At 53.0% G+C, this 19,078-nt stretch overlaps 1 protein-coding gene across 1 annotated transcript in view; it reads right to left on the bottom strand.

The window, feature by feature from the left end:
• The window catches only part of BRINP2 (BMP/retinoic acid inducible neural specific 2), a 55,581-nt gene extending 38,417 nt beyond the window's left edge, over nt 1–17,164 (bottom strand). Inside the window, exon 1 of the mRNA XM_039485648.1 lies at nt 16,457–17,164. The gene's annotated coding sequence lies outside the window, so the exon portion shown is untranslated. The remainder of the gene's footprint in view (nt 1–16,456) is intronic.
• Nucleotides 17,165–19,078: the final 1,914 nt, after the last annotated feature.

Here is a 19,078-nt window from a genome sequence, read left to right as displayed (position 1 = left end):
GGAGTTTCTGTCTTTCTGACACTCTCTGTTTTCCTGGACTTAGCTGCAAATCCTCTTTTGTCCCTTGTGTCTGGCTTCATTTCTTCCTCCCCAGCCGCGACATCAAGTTAGTGACAGAAGTGTTCTGGCACTGAGCGCAACTGGCCAGGCATCGGCTCCTGTGACCTGCTGGCAGGGCCAGCTCCAGGCACCAGCTCAGAAAGCAGGTGCTTGGGGCGGCCAAGGGGAAGGGGTGGCACGTTGGGCTCTCTGGCAGCGGGTCCCTCTCGGAAGGAAGGACCTGCTGCTGAATTGCCGCCAAAGAAGAAAGCGGCGTGATGGAGCTGCCGCCAATCACGATCACGGCTGTTTTTTTTTTTTTTTTTTTCCTTCGCCACTTGGGGTGGCAAAAACCCTGGAACCGGCCCTGCCTGCTGGCCCTGAACTCTGGCAGTGTGGTGGGGTGTGTTACACAGAGTCACCCCTTGTTGCAGAAGGGGATGCAGAACAATTATCAGCTTCCTTGAGCTGAGCAGAGCCCAGGCGATCTGGAGGCTGCTAGACTCCAACAAGGTTTTGGGCTCTGTTCTCCTTTCAGTCACACCATGCAGGATTCCCATGATACTTTGGTGTGACCTCAGCCTAAGTGGAAGGAGAACCAGGTGCTGGGATTATAGTGGCTCTGAGCAGCAATTAGAGCAATTCCCTCTATTTTCAGTGCCTTGCCGACTCATAGACTCCCTGACTTTAAGGTCAGAAGGGACCATTATGATCATCTAGTCTGACCTCCTGCACAATGCAGGCCATAGAATCTCACCCATCCACTCCTGTAACAACCCCCTAGCCTATGTCTGAGTTATTGAAGTCCTCAAATCGTGGTTTGAAGACCTCAAGGTGCAGAGAATCCTCCAGCAAGTGACCCGTGCCCCATGCTGCAGAGGAAGGCGAAAAACCTCCAGGGCCTCTGCCAATCTTCCCTGGAGGAAAATTCCTTCCCGACCCCAAATATGGCGATTAGTTAAACCCTGAGCATGTGGGCCAGACTCACCAGCCAGCACCCAGGAAAGAATTCTCTGTAGTAACTCAGATCCCACCCCATCTAACATCCCATCACAGACCATTGGGCATATTTACCTGCTAATAATCAAATATGAATTAATTGCCAAAATTAGGCTATCCCATCATACCAGCCCCTCCATAAACTTACCAAGCTTAGTCTTGAAGCCAGATATGTCTTTTGCCCCCACTACTCCCCTTGGAAGGCTGTTCCAGAACTTCACTCCTCTAATGGTTAGAAACCTTCGTCTAATTTCAAGTCTAAACTTCCTAGTGTCCAGTTTATATCCCTTTGTTCTTGTCTCCACATTGGTACTAAGCTTAAATAATTCCTCTCCCTCCCTGATATTTATCCCTCTGATATATTTATAAAGAGCAATCATATCCCCCCCCACCCCACCTTCTTTTGGTTAGGCTAAACAAGCCAAGCTCTTTGAATCTCCTTTCATAAGACAGGTTTTCCATTCCTCAGATCATCCTAGTAGCCCTTCTCTGTACCTGTTCCAGTTTGAATTCATCCTTCTTAAACATGGGAGACCAGAACTGCACACAGTATTCCAGATGAGGTCTCACCAGTGCTTTGTATAACGGTACTAACACCTCCTTATCTTTACTGGAAATACCTCGCCTGATGCATCCCAAGACCGCATTAGCTTTTTTAATGGCCATATCACATTGGCGGCTCATAGTCATCCTCCTCTGTTGGGGCAGTAGGTTTGCACACCCCACATATGTGTTCTCCTGACGCTCAGCACTGTGCATGTCCCAGAGTGACCATTATCTAGCTGATGCCGTGTGACAGCTGTGAGCTCTTCAACAAGCTCGCAGGCTCTCCTTTTCATTCGCTGGGATCAGGCTCTCGAGAGCTGGGATCAGGGTGCAGAGCCACGGAGGGGAATTCAGGGCTGGGTTCTGCAGTCTCTGACTGAGACAGACAGGCAGAGTATTTTCACATAGGAAGACACTCCAGTCTCCCCAGCGTCTAGTCTTGCAGTGCTACAGACTGGAAGGATTGTCCAGTGGTTAGAGCACTAGCTGGGAACCTGGCTTCAATTCCCTCCTCACCACAGACTGCCTGCCTGCCCATGGGCAAGTCCCTAAGCCTCTCTGGGCCTCAGAGCCCCATCTGTACAACAGAGAGCCTAGTAGCACTTCAGAGAGGCACTGTGCTGGCTTGATTGCCTAGCTCCCTGCTGCTACAAGGTCTAGAGCCACCAGGACCCTGGTTGCGCCTATGCACCCTGCCCGCCACGTATTTTCATGCATTCCTGGCTGTTCGTAACACATGTGCTGTGGCTTGTGGAATTGGATGCTGTGGGAGGTACACGGGCAGAGCCACTGGCACTCAATGGCAGTAGATCTCCATGGCATTCCAACGTAGCTTTCCCTTAGAAGGCAGAGATGTTCCTCACTGCGTCTCCCATGCCTCCCCCTCGCAGTATGTCAAATGGGGGAGGCTGCCAGTGTCTGTTCCGGGGAATGTGGTGTGACACTGCACCGGGTCTGAAGTTTAGTGGGCTGTGTTTATGCTTGTTGGCAGGCCTGAGCCAAAGCACACTGAAGTCACAGGAAAGGATCCCGTGGACTTCACTCAGCTTGGGATCGGGCCCTGTGAAAACTCTTTCTTTGCAGAAAAGACACTTTTCTTTCCCTTCCCATCACATGCATGTTGGTTTGTTACTGCAGGTAACTGTTGGTTTGGTCCTGGTGCTGGGCTGTGTGGGCTGCTTTGATCTTGCTGGCAGGCTGCTGGGCAGTTGGATTTGGTTGTTTTTATGGGGTGGGAGGAGTGCTGAGTGGGTTGTAAATACATGCAGAATCACTCTTTTTCTCACACACGTGCACACAAATACACTCACATGGATGCTTTACCATAGAGAAGGGGAGGCAAGTTTTGGGCTTGTCAATCCCTCTCTTTGATCCTTTCTCTGCTTCTCAAATCGGTTCCCTCACAGAATATTCCTCCTATAAATGGATACTCTGGGTATAAGACTTTACCTTAGGGCAGCTTCTCAGGGTGTCTGTGGGCTGTCCCATGGCCCAAAATGTCTGCAGTGCTGAGTGCAAGGGCTACTCCCCACCATACCCTGATGTGCCTCTCCCTGTCTCCCCCCCACCCCCCTGAGTTGGGTTTCACAAGGGGCAGGGTATAGAGGGACCAGAGCGAGGGGAAGAATTGGCCCTAGTGGGTGAGAATCACTTCTTACTGCAGCATACTCTCTCGGCTTCCTAGATCAAAGCCAGGCGCTGCAGATCTTCCAGGCTGCTGGTTAACACACCTCTTCAGGTAGACCACAGGGATAATAGAAATTAGAGCTAGAAAAACCTATTAGGTCATCTTTCCCCCGTGGCCAGCGCGGGGTTGTTCCCTCTGCTGCATTCAGCAGTGCTTTGTCTAGCCCAGCTTTCAAATGACTCAAGCAACAGGACTCCAGCTGCTTCCCTCGGGAGCCTAGTCCACGGTCTAATAGATCTGACTGATAGGAAATGTTTCTTGATATTCGCTCAAAATTTTCCTTTGCTTAATTTCACCCCATCACTTCTGCTTTTACAGTGTGCGTCTCTCTCCGCCCCCTGGGCCGGATCCCTGGCTGGTGTGAGTCAGGGAAGCTATACTGGTTTACACCAGCTGAGGATCTGGCCTGCCCTACCTAACTCTGTGTATGGATTCCTAGATTATCTGTCCCCAGCTGCATGTTCTTCTTGACAAAGCGAGATGCCCATCTGTTATCAGAAAGATGCCCCTGAATTAATTTTGATGCTCTGTCACTGAGAATCCAAATGCTCTGGTCCCCAAAGGGGGTATGTCCGTCTTGGAGAAGGAGCGGGCAAAGCTGCTGGTGTCTAGTGAAAGGAGGCATTCCTCCAGTGCCCCCCAAAAAAGAAGGGGATCAGAGGGACCTGCCAGCTCAAGCAGCCTAGGTGCCATCTGCTGGAGAGATCTGGGCTGGCTGACAGAACCTGGCAGGGGGCAGACAGGACAGAAGCAGACAGGAATGAGCAGGAGATAGGGAAGGGAGGGGATTGGGCATTCTCAGCCAAGTTGTATGCTGGGTTTACGTGGGTTAGATCCCATATGCGCATATAGACAGTACCCACACCAGCTCCTGTCAGCAGGGCCCATGTTAGCAAAGTGACAACTGGGGGGGCGCCATAATCTCCCTCCTCTGCAGGGCCAAAAATGGGGGCAGCTTTGGCCAAGTAGAAGGCAAGGCTGGGGCAGCCAGAGGATTTACACAGCTGGCTTGGAAGTCCTGACCACAAGCTAAAGCTGCCCTCCCCCTGCACAATCCCTGAGAGCTGGGAGCCAAGGGAGGTGAATCAGTGAGCTGGGCAGGCTCAGGGTGTTTGTACCTCCCTGCACCAGCAGGGGACAGTCTATTCCGACACCTCTAATGGATGAGTGTTGGGGCTTCTTGGCCAGGACCGAGGGGGTTGATAAAGTTGGAGGCAGCAGCTTAATCTAACCCCTCTCATTACCTTTTCCTGCCATACACTTTTGCACCCTCAGCACATACGTGTGTGCATTGAACGCTCACCGACTGGCCGATCAGTGTAAACTGCACCCCTCGGTTGCTCTGCCACGCTCACCCCTGTCCCTTGAGCTCAGTGAGTTCACAGCTGAACGCTGTGCGGAGTGCCATCTGTGTGTGCCAGGCTGCACTCTGCAGCATCTGGCCCACAGTGTGGGAACTGAGGGCCCATCTTCATCATGGAAACAACCACAGTTAAACCGTGGTTCAGAGTCCCGTGCGCTGTGGAGAGCCTAGTGCTACTGGGAGGGAGACGGACAAGAGGGATCATCCCATCTCTGTACAGCTGGGTCAGAGACATTTGCTGGGGCTGGACCCTGTATTTATCTGGGTCTCTGAACCACGTTACAACCTCGGCGCTGGATTCTCTCTCAGGAGATGGTGACGTGGATAAAAGGTAAACCACACAGAGGTGCCCCAGGTCGTGGGCTGATGCGGATGGATTACCATGGGCTACAGCAGCTGGGGATGATCATGTTTGATGTCACAAGCTCGTGAGCCCTGGGCCCATGACGTGGGACAATGGGAGATAACACACCGTCCCCGGGCTCAGAACAGGAGCCAGTGCTAGCAGGCGGATCTGTTCAGGTTCAGCAGAGGGCACCATCCACTTGAGCACTCTCTCTGTGGGAGGGTCCCCCCGCCCCAGAAGCCCAGGCTCTGAGACCCGCAGCAGGAGGAGGGGAAAACGATGCAGAAAATATCTCGCTGTGCTTCCTTCTCTAGCGGTGGGTGACAGATGGCACATTGGCCGCGGTGCACGCATGATGAGCATTTCCTATCGGGGGGCTGGACTCGAGACAGCGCAGCCAGACACGCTGACAGCAAGGGGTCGGCCGGGGCGCAGAGCACAGCAGCCGCTTCAAAAGGCGCAATGTAATGTGACATGGCACCACTGGCCCCCGACAGCAGCAGCAGGAGCGCTGCCATTCAGAACTGTCTCTAACTTGCCTCAGTACTAATAGCGCCCACTGCTTCAGTATGGACTATCCTGCTCCTCCGCCTTCAAGCTCTGCTCCTGGCTTCACGGCTAGTTCATGCCTGAGAAGTAGGCAGACCCCAGAGATCAGGCCCTGTCTGGGTGTGTGCATGCACCTGTGTGGCTGGGTGTAACTTTGTCCTGTGTGGGTTTGTGCTTGTCTGTCCAGGTGCTGTTTGTCCAGCCCTGTGAGTCTGTGTGGGGGTGTCTCAGGTCTCGGCATGTGTGCATGGGCTTGGGCATGTGGTTCCTAGAGGGTTCACATGTGTACGCACATTAGGTTTCCCTGTGGAAGCCTGGCTATTGAGTCAAGGGTGACCAGATGTCATGATTTTATAGGGACCGTCCTGATATGCGGGGCTTTATTTCATGTAAGCACCTGTTACCCCCACCACCGCCCGTCCTGCTTTCTCACACTTGCTCTCTGGTCACCCTAATTGAGTCTCCTCGGTGCCTAGGAAGCATCACTGAACCCAACACTAGAGCTTATGCTTCGAAATATTTCTTTGACCAAAACAATAGAACTTTCCATGCAAAATGTCGGATTTTGATGGTGGATTTTCATCAAAAATCCTGGAATTTTCAAGCTCCTGATGCATAGTTGTTGTTCTCTCTTCCCCTCACCTCCCCATTAAAACTCTCAAAGAAAAATTCCAATGGAAATAAGAAAGTGTTTGTCAATTTTTTTCATGAGAACAAAGTCCATTTCCTGAGCAGTTCTGCCTAACCCTGTTCTGGTCCCTCCCAGCCATCCAGTACCCCCCTTCCCTGCAACTGATTGTAGGTAGCTGGCTTGACACCTCTCAACCTAGTCCCTCTTCATGGCACAAATCGATAGCCCAGATGAAGCTTGCTCTGAGATAAAAACTGGAGGGCAGAAATAGGCTGGCAGGTCAGTTTATCACTCACTGCTCAAAAGGAGTTGCCGAGATGGAAATCTTTCTTGGGTCTAGGGTCTCTAGTCCTACCCATACGAGCCTGCAGGGAGGGGAGATGGCAGGTGCTGGGAGGCAGGTGGAGTTTGAGAGTACAGCCAGCAGCTAGATGAATAATAAAGGCACCTTGCTCACTCGGGTAGGTTTAAGGTGAGAAATAACAGGATTAGAAAGAATGTCAAATTGCTGAGTCCTGCAGACCTGAATCACAAACTGCTTTTAAGCTGCCCAGCTTTCTTTCCTGCAGCTGCTAATTCATCTCTGCTTCCGGGAAAGGAAAGGAGTGACCACACAGTGCGGGCATGGTCAGCTAATAAGGAAGTGGAACAGCTGGGGCTGCGGAGGCAGGGTGGGAGTGGGGAGAGAGCATCAATATTTGGGATGGGTGGCGGGGGCAAACAAACTCAGACAGAGGCTTTTGCATCAAATCTCCGCTTCTGATTCAGCTTCTCATGTTAGGACGTGCTTTGGTCCCAACCCCAGCAGCCCTGGTTAGTATAAGAATGTGAGAGGCCCCCGTCAGAAGCAGGGACCCACTGGGCCAGGCACTGTGAGCATACATGGTGAGAGACAGCCCCTTGCTCTAAAGAGCTTGCAATCTAGACAGGATGGTCTAACCCCCTCTTCGCAGATGGGGGAACTGATGGGAAGAGATGTTATTTGCCCAGGGTCACGCAGTTAATCTGCAGCTGATTCAGGCATGTTCCCCTGATCTCCTGCCTTCCAAGCCAGTGCCTTAACCTCAAGATCCATCCTCCTTTTGCCTCTGGAGAGACAACACCTCCTGTAGGAGAGTCTAGAGCTTCCAGCCTGGAAAGGAGGGGGTCAACCCAAGTACCTTGTCACAACACCCAGAAACAGAACCCAGAAGCTTGTTCTACGGCAGGTACAACACAGTGCACAGCTATGCACTGTGATCCTGCTCCTTTTGAAGTCAATGGCAAAGCAATCCCTGGAGATGTACAGTGTAACTGTATATCAGGTGTAGTTCAATTATTAAGGCATTAGCTAATTGTCAGGGACATTAACATTGATTTTTGTCAGGCTGTGTACATTTTCCAGATCACTTTCTGCAGTAGATTATATTTAATTTAAAGAAGGGCCAAACACCTTCTTAAATTCACCATGGGCCAGATCCCCAGCTGGTATGAATTGGCGGAGCTCCACTGATTCAATGCCAATTTATACCAGCGGTGGGTCTGGCCCCTTGGCTTCAATTCTCTGTTGCTTGCTCAAGGGGCTGCAAATGGCAACTCCTACACCAGTGCCAGCTCCTGCGTCCCACGGGAACTGTCATCCCCTTGGGATTCCACCTTCCAAAGGAGTCCTACCAGCCCAGGTTGTCCCATGCGCAGCTCTGATTCAGTGCTGCTCCTCCCCAGCCAATGCCACCTGGTCTGGGTGCTGTAGTAATTGGCTATCAGCCCCCTGGCAGAGTGCTTTCCTCCACCCCAATCCCTCCTTCCATCCACCCCCAGTCCTGGTAGATTTTCTATGTCGCCAGAAGCCAGAGTAAGTCCTGAGTGAATCAAGCCCAGCATATGTGAAACATATATTCAGGATAATCTTATCACGTATTTATTCAGCACAGAGCAACTCAAAGCACTTTACAGGCTGGGGGGGGGGAATGCAGCAGATGTTTTGCAGAGCAACATTACGCAGCAGTTTAGGATGTACATGAAAACTGTCTCCAGTTGAAAATTGCAGAGAGAATCTGAAGGAGGTGTAATTACCAGGATGGGAATTCAGACGTGGCAATTTGGGGCTTGACACGGCGCCCCCTAGCACCGTGCTGGGGCACTGTTTCGGAGAGAAGGTTGCTGTCTACTCAGTCATCAACTCTATTTCCTGTGGTATCCTGGGTTTACTTTGGAGCTCTAATCCTGCTCCCCCATGGGCCAATGCCATGGTGGGGAGATGTGATGAGACGTGCCATCAAGTGGTCTGTTGTCAGACGGGCAGGTGTGGGGATCTCATTAAAAGTCCCTATTGACGTTAATGAGAAGAGAGATGGTCTGGTGGATACAGCACTAGCCCGAGGCATGAAAGCTCTGGGTTCAATTTCTTGCCCAAGGTCACACAATGGCACATGGAGAGAGTGCCTTCGTTCTCTGGCAGTGGGGCTAACGATGCTGGGCTGTCTACCTGTAGCATAAGGGACTGTCTATTCTTGTGTGCTTGTACAGTGCCTGGGGCAATGGGACCTGGCTCTTGGCAGTGGCCTCTAGAGTCTACCCTAATGCAAGCATTATTAACAAGGCACCTGGCTAACTCGCCCACCTGGGAAGATATCCCCAGGAGTTCTTCAGGCAGGTGTCTTCCTTAGGCCAGTCAAATACCAATCCCCCCCCCCCCATTGTTCTCGGGTCATTGCTGAGCCATGGAGCCCAGCACCCCACTCACCACCAGGGTGCACAGGGCGTTACAAGCTCTGTCTCTATCTGCTTAAGGCCCTGCCTCCATCTCCGCTCTCCTCTCCCAGTCCACCCGGTACCCCGGATCGCTCTCCTTCTCCCTCCCTGTGCCTGACCCTGACATGCAGGTTTAAGGGGCTGGATTTCCATGTACTCAGAGCCCCAGTTGGGCCCCAAAGGGCTCCATCCTGCCCAATGCTGAGCCCTCTGGCTCCAATCCAGCACAGCACTTGAGCACATAGGAGTAGTGGCCGCTGGAGTCAATGGGACTTTAGCACATGCCCAAGAGACTTCCTGAATCAGGGCCCAAAAGCCTTGCTGCACTGGGGCTTGAGTGCTCAGCACCTTTAGAGGTGCCGCCTGTCCTATCCCATGATTGGCCCTTTTTCTAGGTAGCTGTCCTGAGAAATTTGTACGTCTTCCCGGGACACTAAACGCCCCAGTGTTTGCCAGTCACACCCCCTCTGGCTCTCATGGGAGAGGGAGCTCTGGCTCCAGAGTGTCTGGGAGCCCTGGGGATGGGGCAGCTCAGGAGCAGGGCAGGGAGCTTGGGTGGCCAGCAGTGCCTGGTCACCACTGCACACGTACCGACTGCAGGGGTGATGCTGGGCAGAAGCAGGGTGGATCCAGCTGGCACTGCATACTGCTTGGTGAGGGCAGTGCCCAGGGCAGCCCCAGGAGCCCACAGGGGCTGGTGCCCTCTCCTGGGGCTGGGACGGGGAGACAGTGCCCTGTGTGGGGCGCCATCAGTACACAGGGGTGTATGTGGTGTGGGAGGCAGGCAGATGTCCTGATATTTTTGTATCTCAGACGCAGCAGCCCTACGTGTGGGATCAATCCCCCCACCCCACCCCGTGGGATCCGGCTGCAAACAGCTGCTGCACTGCTGGAACTCATGAGGGCAGATCTCAGAGTAGGCCGATCACCTGACTGCCTCTCAGGGAAAAGAACTCTCCCCAGCCAGCATGTCCCAGGTGGAGGGGAGCAGCTCCCTGGCCTATGTCTCTAGGCTGCACTGCTACTCTGCCTTGAGACACGCCAGGCCTGGGTTCAGGGAGCTCTTTCGGTGCTTGTCTCCTTTACGTGGCACAAGGTTTCCTTCCCACCCTGTGTCCTTTTTGCTGTCAGGCTTATATTCCTCCCTTTAATGAATCGCTAGACAGCACAGTTTATTGCTGTGCAGGTATCATATACATAATCTCCCAAGGAAGTGTCAAGGAATCATTGATCTCACTAGCTAATGGAAACTGAAAGCTTGGTAACTATGGGCCCAGGCCTTGCACAATGGGGAATTCATTGGGCCAGTAAGCGTTGTGGAGTTATCCCAGCATTCACACGTAGGCATCGCATCGTGCTTCAGGAACTCGGCCTTCTGCTATGAACCTCACAGCAATGTAATGTCTTATGTGCATGCCACGCCTTCCATCCCAGTGCACTGTGGAAACTTAAAGGGGCCATAGCATTGCGCCGCCTGGATATGTTTTACCTCCTCCTCTTGTTACAAGTCATTCAGAGCAGTTCTAGGCCTGTGTTATAAAGCAGGTCAAACCAGATGATCACAGTGGTCCCTTCTAACCTTATAATCTATGAATCTACATGTGACGTGGGAAGATGCTTTAATTCGAATTACCGTATTTTCCGGCGTATAAGTCGACTTTCTATACTAAAAAACAACCCCCAAAAATCGGGGGTCGTCTTATACGCCGGGTATAAACAGCGGGCAGCCCAGAGCCCTCTGATTCCCGGTCGCGGCTGGGATTTAAAAGGCTCTGGGCTCCCCGCTGCAGCGGGCAGCCCAGAGCCCTCTGACTCCCGGCCGTGGCTGGGATTTAAAAGGCTCTGGGCTCCCCCCCTCGGAAGGGGGGGGTCATCTTATACGGCGAGTATAGGCCAAAACCTATGTTTTAACTGTAAAATTAGGGGGTTGTCTTATACGCCCTGTCGCCTTATACGCCGGAAAATACGGTACAGAAAAATGGGTCATTCTTTGTCTTTGTTTGCTTTGGGTACGCTTGGTGTCTCAGCCAACATTCAAAAATCATGAATCATGGCCCCTAAAATCAAGAGAGTGGCTTAAAAATACCGAGATTTTATGTATATAAAGATAGACTGAGTTCTCCTTCTTTGGCATCTACTTTTTTAGCCTTTAGGGTTCACACTGTCAAGCTTTTCCTGGACACAGGAGGGAGAGAAATGTGGGGTGGGGGTTAATGAAATAGATTTGTTTTAAAAGAATGAGATTGTGCATGTAACTCAGGAGTCTGGGAGCTGGGGATTTAAGAAGAGTGCTGTAAAGCCTGTATAATCTGCTTCCCATTGTCTGTGTGGGTTTTTCTCACAGCCACAGGGAGGGGAAAACAGGATTGCAAAACCACAGTCACTGGCAGGGGGCTTAGGGGTAGGGGCCGGTCTGCAACCGTTTTTAACCTATGCTGCCTGGGTTTCCAGCTGATTAGTGTCCCCGTAAGCTGATCTACAGGGTCAGATTCACCAGAGCTGGGGATTCACAGTTCCCTGCACTGGAGCCCCCTAGTGCCAAGAGGGTGGTTTAGAGGGCAGCTGGCAGGATTGCTGCTTGCACTCTTATGGGACTCACCCTGTGGGAGGCCAGTGTGAATTCCCATGGTGGCTGCGTAGGTGTCCTGCTGGCAGAGATTATTGAGAGAAAACACTTGATTGGTGCACTCCCTAAACAGGCCCTATGGCTTTGGGCAGTTCCTCTTTTGGGGGGGCCACTGCTTGCCACCAATAGTCCTCGCAGTGCTTGACACAACCGTATGCCTCCCACAACCTTCTCCCTTGGTGTATTTTCCACCCTCAGCGGCTCCTGCCAGGTCTGACACTGGTGGAAGCTGGCAGAAAGCCAGTGTGAACCTAGCTGGTAGCCCGTGGGCAGGGATCATCTTGAGGAGTGGCATACTGCAGATGTCTAGCCGCACCCAGCAGCCCCCACCCCGCCGCCGGGCAGTTTGGGGCAGGGAGGAAGAATACAGCACACACAAAGGAAATAGCAGGGGGAGCTGACAGGGGTGGGACTGGATTGCAGGACACTGAGATCAGTGACAGCTCTGAAAGGCAGCATGGGGGCCCCTCACCACTGCCACTGGTTGGGGCTGCAGTGTTATGCCTCATCTCTCTCTTTGGATGCTTGGATGGGTTCAGCTCAAAGTGAGAGGGAAGAGTGACACCTGCTGGTTCATCAGAACCACAGCAGGCGGCACCCTGGGCTTTTCCTAGGATTGCTCTCACCCAAGTGCTGGCCCAGCCTGACTCCACTACGCTTGTGAGAGCTGGCAGGATCACAGCACAAGGTGCTGTGTGGCTGCAGGCAATACAATGCTCCTTATAATGTGCCTGAATACATTTCCAGCTGCAGATGGTGCATGTTTCATTTAGAAAAAGAGGCAAGAGGTGCAGCAGGTGACCCGCACAGGAACAGCATGCTCAGGAGTTTAAGATCAGAATCTCCACTAACAGATGCTCCAGGGAGCTGGGTATTTTAGCTGTTAAAATCAAGGAGGGAGAAGTATCTTTTGGGGAAATCAACAGCATGGCTGAGATTTTTTTTTAGAGCTGTTTAAGCTGAGCATGAACATACCCAGGTCCCAGTGAAATTAGCTGCTCTGGCTCCAAGGTAAAGAGATACGAAGTGCTATGCAAATTTTAGTGTGGGGGTGTCATGGAGTCCCCGGGCGATGCTTTGGAACTGCTCCCCACAAAGACAGTCAGGACTTTGGGGAGCCTCCTCTCCCTTGGAGCAGACTGTCTTCAGGGCAAGAAGCTCACACGGCTTCACCTTCCTGGGTCTGACCTTGGAGCATTCAGCATATGCTCCTCTGTCTGCTTCCCACAGCGAGTCCGCCCAGGCGGGGTCCTGGGGAAGCCAGAGGGTCCTGCACGCACCCCACTTCGCAGTCAGACGTGACTCTCAGCCAGTCAGTAAAACAGAGGTTTATTAGATGACAGGAACATGGTCTAAAACAGAGCTTGTAGGTACAGAGAACGGGACCCCTCAGCTGGGTCCATTCTGGGGCCCAGCGAGCCAGACAACCCCGTCTGCCCTCACTTCCCGTCCCCAGCCAGATCCCAACTGAAACCCCCTCCAGCCCCCTCTTTCTCTGCTGAGTTCCTTTCCAGGGCCAGGAGGTCACCTGACCTCTTTGTTCTCCCACACTTTTAGCATCCCCTTGCAGGGGGGAAGGGCCCGGGCCATTAGTTGCCAGGAGACAGAGTGTCGGCTAGAAACTGAGGCACCCACACAGTATTCAGAGGAAACATTAAGAACAGTCCCACTTCGTCACAGGGGGCAGTCTGAGCAAATATTTACCAAGAAGCCATTCTTTTCATGTTGGCCAATGCACATCAGCCAGGACCCTGACAGGTGTCAGCCAGTGCATGTCAGTCAAGGGCTGGGCTGACTGGATTTGATCATTTAGCAGTGAAATCACTGGCAGACAGAGTGATTGCTGTTGCATTTAGGATTTCATTAAAGGGATGTGTACTGTGATGCTTCTTACATCCTCCTGTCCCAGAATTTTGCATACAGCGCAGTACTCTGGTAATTTTCCAGTCTGTTCCTGTATATTTTCTACAGACCATCAAATACCCAAGTACTTATCCTAGATCCCAGGATCAGTCCAGCTTCCCAATTTCCCAGGACTCTGCATCCTAGTAGCCTAGCATTTCTCCTAGATCCTAGCATTCTTCTACGTACAAGTACCCTAGAATTGTCGCTACATCTCAATATCTTTCCCAGGTCCTTTTCTACATCCCACCGTCCTTCCTGTGTCCTCATACCCTATATCTCCCCTACATCCCCATGTGCTTTTTGTACCCCAGTACTCTTCCTTTATCCCCCTACCCAAATACCTTTCCTCCTTCCCGGTCTCCTTTCACTGTTGCTATACTCTTCCTCTCTATAGATGGTGCCCCTCATCAGCACTGCATGTGAATGCCCAACGAACAGTAAGGAATGACTCCTCCCTGCGATGCAGGGAAGTGTGTTTATCCCCATGGAACAGATGAGGAAGCAGAGCCATAGACAGCCCAGGACCCAGATCCTCAAAGGTATTTATGCTCCTATCTTCTAGTGATTCCAATAGACATTAGGAGCCTAAATATCTTTGAGGATCTGGGCCTATAGGAGTCATGCTGCCTTTCACAAAGGGAGACTGACAGAGCAGGAATTGAACCTACAGGCCTATCTGTACCTCAGTTTGCTGTTGTCCTCCCAACTGGCCACTATTTCTGCAGTGGGACAATTGCTACCAGACAAAGTTCCTTTTCCAGGGCCCAGCAGTGATGTGAAGCCAGAATGTCTATGGTATGAAGCTGGTGACTTCCTACATTAGTTCCCCCTTTACTACGACAATAGGAAAGTTTCCAAGCCAGCCTTTTTCGCTCCACTCTCTGCACTGCTGCCTCCTATCCCAGCAGGGCTGAAACTATCAGCTCAAGCAATGCACCAGCACCAACCTGCTGTTTAACAACAAAGCTTAAGGGGGAGGAAAGCACTGAATCTCCAAAACATTTCAGACAGGAAAAGCAGGAGGGAAGCATGCAGTCAGCAGGAAGTGCCCAGGCAGCTGTCTTCGCTCTCCCTGGGGGCTCTTCTATGTAGGCTGGCGAGGTACAGGGCACTACAGCGTCTCCTGAGCCCTCCCTGATGAGTCCTCCGCACCCGGGGAGAGGAAGGAGTTGGATGACGCAGGGACAGGGCCTCATAAACAACTTGTTTTGAAGGCAGGAGGAGGGTTATTCATAGGATGGTCTTAAATGCAGGGCCAGAGGATGGCAGCTGGTTCTAACATAAGAGGCTGAAATGCTGAATGCCAAGTGGAATAGGATCGCCCAAGTACGCCCTGTTCTCCCCCCCCACACACACACTTGTCTGTGCCAAACTACCCTGCTATTCCGAACAAGCTGCACTCCAGCCAAACAGAACATGTTACACTGACTGCTCATCCCCAAACACTTCCTGGCAACGGTGTGTGCACATATCGCCCCCCCCTTACACATGCACATAAACACACACACGCTGATTTCCTCACACCCACCCACCCAATCCCTGTACAGCACACACAACATAGGATTTCTGACTGCACTAATGAACAGTCATTTGCAGCACAAAAGTGGCTTTGGGACACCCCTGTGTTACTATCCAGGTGACACAGTCTCACTGCTAAGCTGCCATGTTGGGAACACAGAGAAACAGCAGATTTTAAAAAAAGAACAAAATAGGCAACTATGTACTACAAGGAAACCTCGTTGCAGGGTTCTGTCATGCTCTGCTCTCCTGAGCCACAGTGTCTCCAGAACCCACCTTGATGCAGTATGCTTGAATTAGGTGGTTGCTTATCTCTCTCTGTTAAAAGAGACAGCCAGATATGTTCATGTTAAGTTATCAGACGGAATACACGCCGTAGATTGTACGGCACATGTGCACACAGTTTAAGACCAGCTTTATCTAATGTAGGTATTTGTAGGGCACCAATCACTGTAGTATCTAAGGTACAATGGCCATTTCTTAGCTCCCAAATGCATTAATCCCTGTTATAACCTCCCCCCCGTGTACCACTCCAAGTGTCAGAAGCCCAAGCACAGTAGGTACCTCTGTGGTCAGATCACAGAACTCTTTTCCGGCAGGTTAATCCAGGGCCGCCCAGAGGATTCAGGGGGCCTGGGGCAAAGCAATTTCAGGGGCCCTTTCCATTAAAAAAAAAGTTGCAATACTATAGATTACTATATTCTCGTGGGGGCCCCTGCAGGGCCTGGGGCAAATTGCCCCATTTGCCCACCCCCTGGGTTAATCCATTTTCTAGTTTCTGTGTGGACTGTGTGTACATTCTGTAGGTCAGCGGTTCTCAACCTTTCCCATACTGGCACCTCTCTCCCATCTACCTGGGATCTAGCCAGGGCTGTGCTGCTAATTAGCAATGGGGAAAGGGCAGCGGTGGTCATGACCACTAGGTTGCGAGCCCCTGCTCTAGGTAAGGAAGCAATGGAGACAGTATTGGCTGCTGAAAAGTGAGCTGGAGGGTGGGAGAAGCAGCTCACAAGTTCATGCAGTTGTAGGGTGGGAGCATTTCATGTTTTAGTGGCTAGAACAAGGCAAATCTAATCTGTCTGCTGGTGACATATAATGTGATATATACAGCTAGTGAATACAGGCATATTCATATAGACAGTAGGGATGGAATTAGGTCATCTTGCCCATTCGCTGGCTGTTTCAGGACTGTTCAGCAGCATATTTTCCAATGCCATTGCCAGTCCAGTTTTAAACAACTCAAGCCATGGAGCTGCCTCTTCTTCCCTTAGGAGACTATCCCAATGCTTAACAGAGCTCAGCATTAGCACATTTTCCCTCTGTGTGCGGCATCTCTACATGGTAAGTCACGTATCTATATGTGCCTAGGTGAATACAAGGCAGCTCAGCATACTCGACATAAGCATAACCAATCCTGCTTGCATCAAGTAGGAAAAGAGCGAGCGGTGCCTGCAATGAGAACAGCCCCGTTACAGCTGCTGCTGCTGCGAGGGCGAGGAACTTTCAAGACTTACCTCTGGCAATAGGAATGTGGGTCAAGAAGGCAAACCAGGGACGCCAGCCGCTGTGAAGCCGGAGTGGTAACTCCGGTGTGAGCACTCCGCTAGGATCCGGTACGGGAAAGCCCCGAAGCCCTTCCAGCCGGGCAGGCCTGCAGCCAACTGCCCTAGCACCCCCCGGGGGGGGGGGAGATTTCAGAGCGGTCCAGGCAAAGATCCTCCGTTACCAGCGCCCCCGGAGCGCTCCCTTGGCTCCTGCCCTTCGGGGAGGAGGCTGCCCACCATCCTCGGTGGCAACTTTCCAAAGTCTTGCTGGCGGGGCTCGCTCGTATTTCGGCGGCCCGGCGGGGCGCGGAGACACCTCCCTTATCGCACCCTTCCCGGCCCTCACTGCTGCGCAGCTGCCCTGCTCTGCCCGTCCAGCGGCTCAGTCCCCACCATGGCTGATGCACCAGCCCTTGCACATTAGGAGGCCGGGTCCCACGCCGCTGCGCACGGGCGAACTCCAGGCTCCAGCTCTAGCGCGCTCGCCCAGCGCCCGGCGAGCCGCGGGCACTGCCAGGGTGGCGCTCGCCACGTGCCATGCTGGCCTCTCTGGGTGGGGGCAGATCCGCCGGGCCGGGCGCTGCTGCAGGCGGCGCCTCTCCCGGGACTGCCTGCACCGTGCGCGGGCGAGCGCAGCCCTGCGCTGCTGCTGGCCCCTGCTGGCGCCCACCTCGCCACTGTCACCTGCGCGCTGCTCCGGCGCTGGAGGGGCCCCGAGATAACCGCGCCGCCCGCCCCGCACACTCCCCCGCTCGCCCGCCCGCATGCAGACGGGCAGCCAATGGGAGCCTCGGCCATAGTCCCTGCGCTCCCGGATTGGCCCGGCCGCCGGGGAGGGGGAGGCTCTGGGGCCCCCCGGCTCAGGGCCAGTGGCCAGGGACAGGCTGGGCGAGCCCTGTTGGGCTGCAGAGCTGACCTGGGGGGAGGCTGGAGACGGGGCGCGAGGCTGTTCCTTAAATCCGAGCCACTGGTGTCCAGGTGCCTGGCGCTGGGGCTCAGAGGGGGGCGAGCTCGCCTGGCCCCGGGGAGAGGGTGGGGGCTGTGGCTGGCTGCTGCATCCCCACCTAGTCCGGCTCCTGAAAGGTTGAAAGGGATTGAGCCTTGGAAAGGAGCCCGGCGCCGAGGACGGGGCGCGAGGGGAGCAGTGATACAGCAGCTAGACACAGCCTTGCAGACAGGAAGCGAGGAGGGGGTGAAGGAAGGAGGCTAATGCTCCAGATTCGGCTCCCAATTCCAAATGGCAACAGACAGACAGAGGGACATACCGACACCGCCTCACGGCAGGCTAACAAATTAAGCTTGGGGAAGTGGGGTTGGGAGAAGAAACTGGACTGAGTTTCTCAAATATTGGGCTGAGCCTTATAGGTGCTGGAGCGGGAGGATGCTGCTGCACCCCCTGGCTTGAAGTGGTTTCCATCCTACACAGGGTTTACAGTTTGGTTCAATGGCTCTCAGCACCTCCACTGTACAAATTGTTCCAACACCCCTGCTGAGCCTGAGAGTTGCTGGACACCTCACCCCAGGTGCCCCTGAGGCCACCCGCTCAGCACTTGTCAGGATCAGGCTCCTACAGGGCACCAGCACAGGAAGCAGGTGCTTGGGGCAGCCAATACAAAGGGGAGGCACTTCATCCGGTATCGGGGCAGCACCTCCGGGTCTTCGGTGGGAATTTGGCAGCGGGTCCCTCAGTCCCTCTCTTCCTATATGAGCTGCCGCCGAAGTGCCACCAAAGAGGAAGAGAGGGAGTGAAGGACCCGCCGCCAAATTGCCACTGAAGAAGAAGTGGCGCGATTATTCTGGAGCCGGCCCATGGCTCCTAAATGTCTTTTGAAGAACAACAAAATGCAAAGCATGAGCTAAAGAGAGCCCTGCCTTGTTTCTGTGAAAAAGGTCCTGCTGCTGGGAACTCAGCGAGGGGAGAGGTGTGGGGAAACAGGCAGGATGGAAAGTGAAGCGGGGAATATGGAGGGAGGGAGGGAGGGATGAAGAGCAGGACTTTGACCATGGGGGATTTATTTCTCCAGTGGAAATGCAAAGAAATGGAAACTTTCCAGGGGGTAGCCTCAGCACAGTGGAAGATAAAGGGGAACAGAGACAAGGGAGTGGGGGGTAGGCATGGGCCTGTTGCAGAGAGGACAGGACTATGTTCTGTTTGTACAGATCTGGGGAGCCTTCCCCCTCCCCTTCCTGCCTAGCACAAGCAGAGCCCAGGACTGACAGGAAGGGGGGTGGGGATGGAGTGTGTTCCATTTCGCAAGCAGACTTTCAGAGATTATGTTGTGAAGTGACTGGAAACAGGAAGGATTCAGAGATTTAGGGAACGTCAGGGAATTAGACATTGGGATTAGCCAAAGGGCTCACGGGAGCCAGATGTTCTGAATGAAACTTAGTTTGCAGTTCTCCCCACTCTCCAGGCTTTCATTCCACTTCCTGCCCCTGAACTGACATTGGGACAGATCCTGTTGCTCTCAAGAAGCCAAAACTCCCTGTCCCCTGCTCTCATAAAATATCAAGTCAAGTTCAAGGGCTCGGCCCGTCTCTTTAGGGCACTCAATGACCTGGGCCCAGAATATCGAAATGATTAGCTAGAGT

Source organism: Mauremys reevesii, linkage group 8 (genome assembly GCF_016161935.1).
Source record: "Mauremys reevesii isolate NIE-2019 linkage group 8, ASM1616193v1, whole genome shotgun sequence".
Taxonomy (NCBI): domain Eukaryota; kingdom Metazoa; phylum Chordata; order Testudines; family Geoemydidae; genus Mauremys; species Mauremys reevesii.
This window is presented reverse-complemented; position numbering and strand designations above follow the sequence as displayed.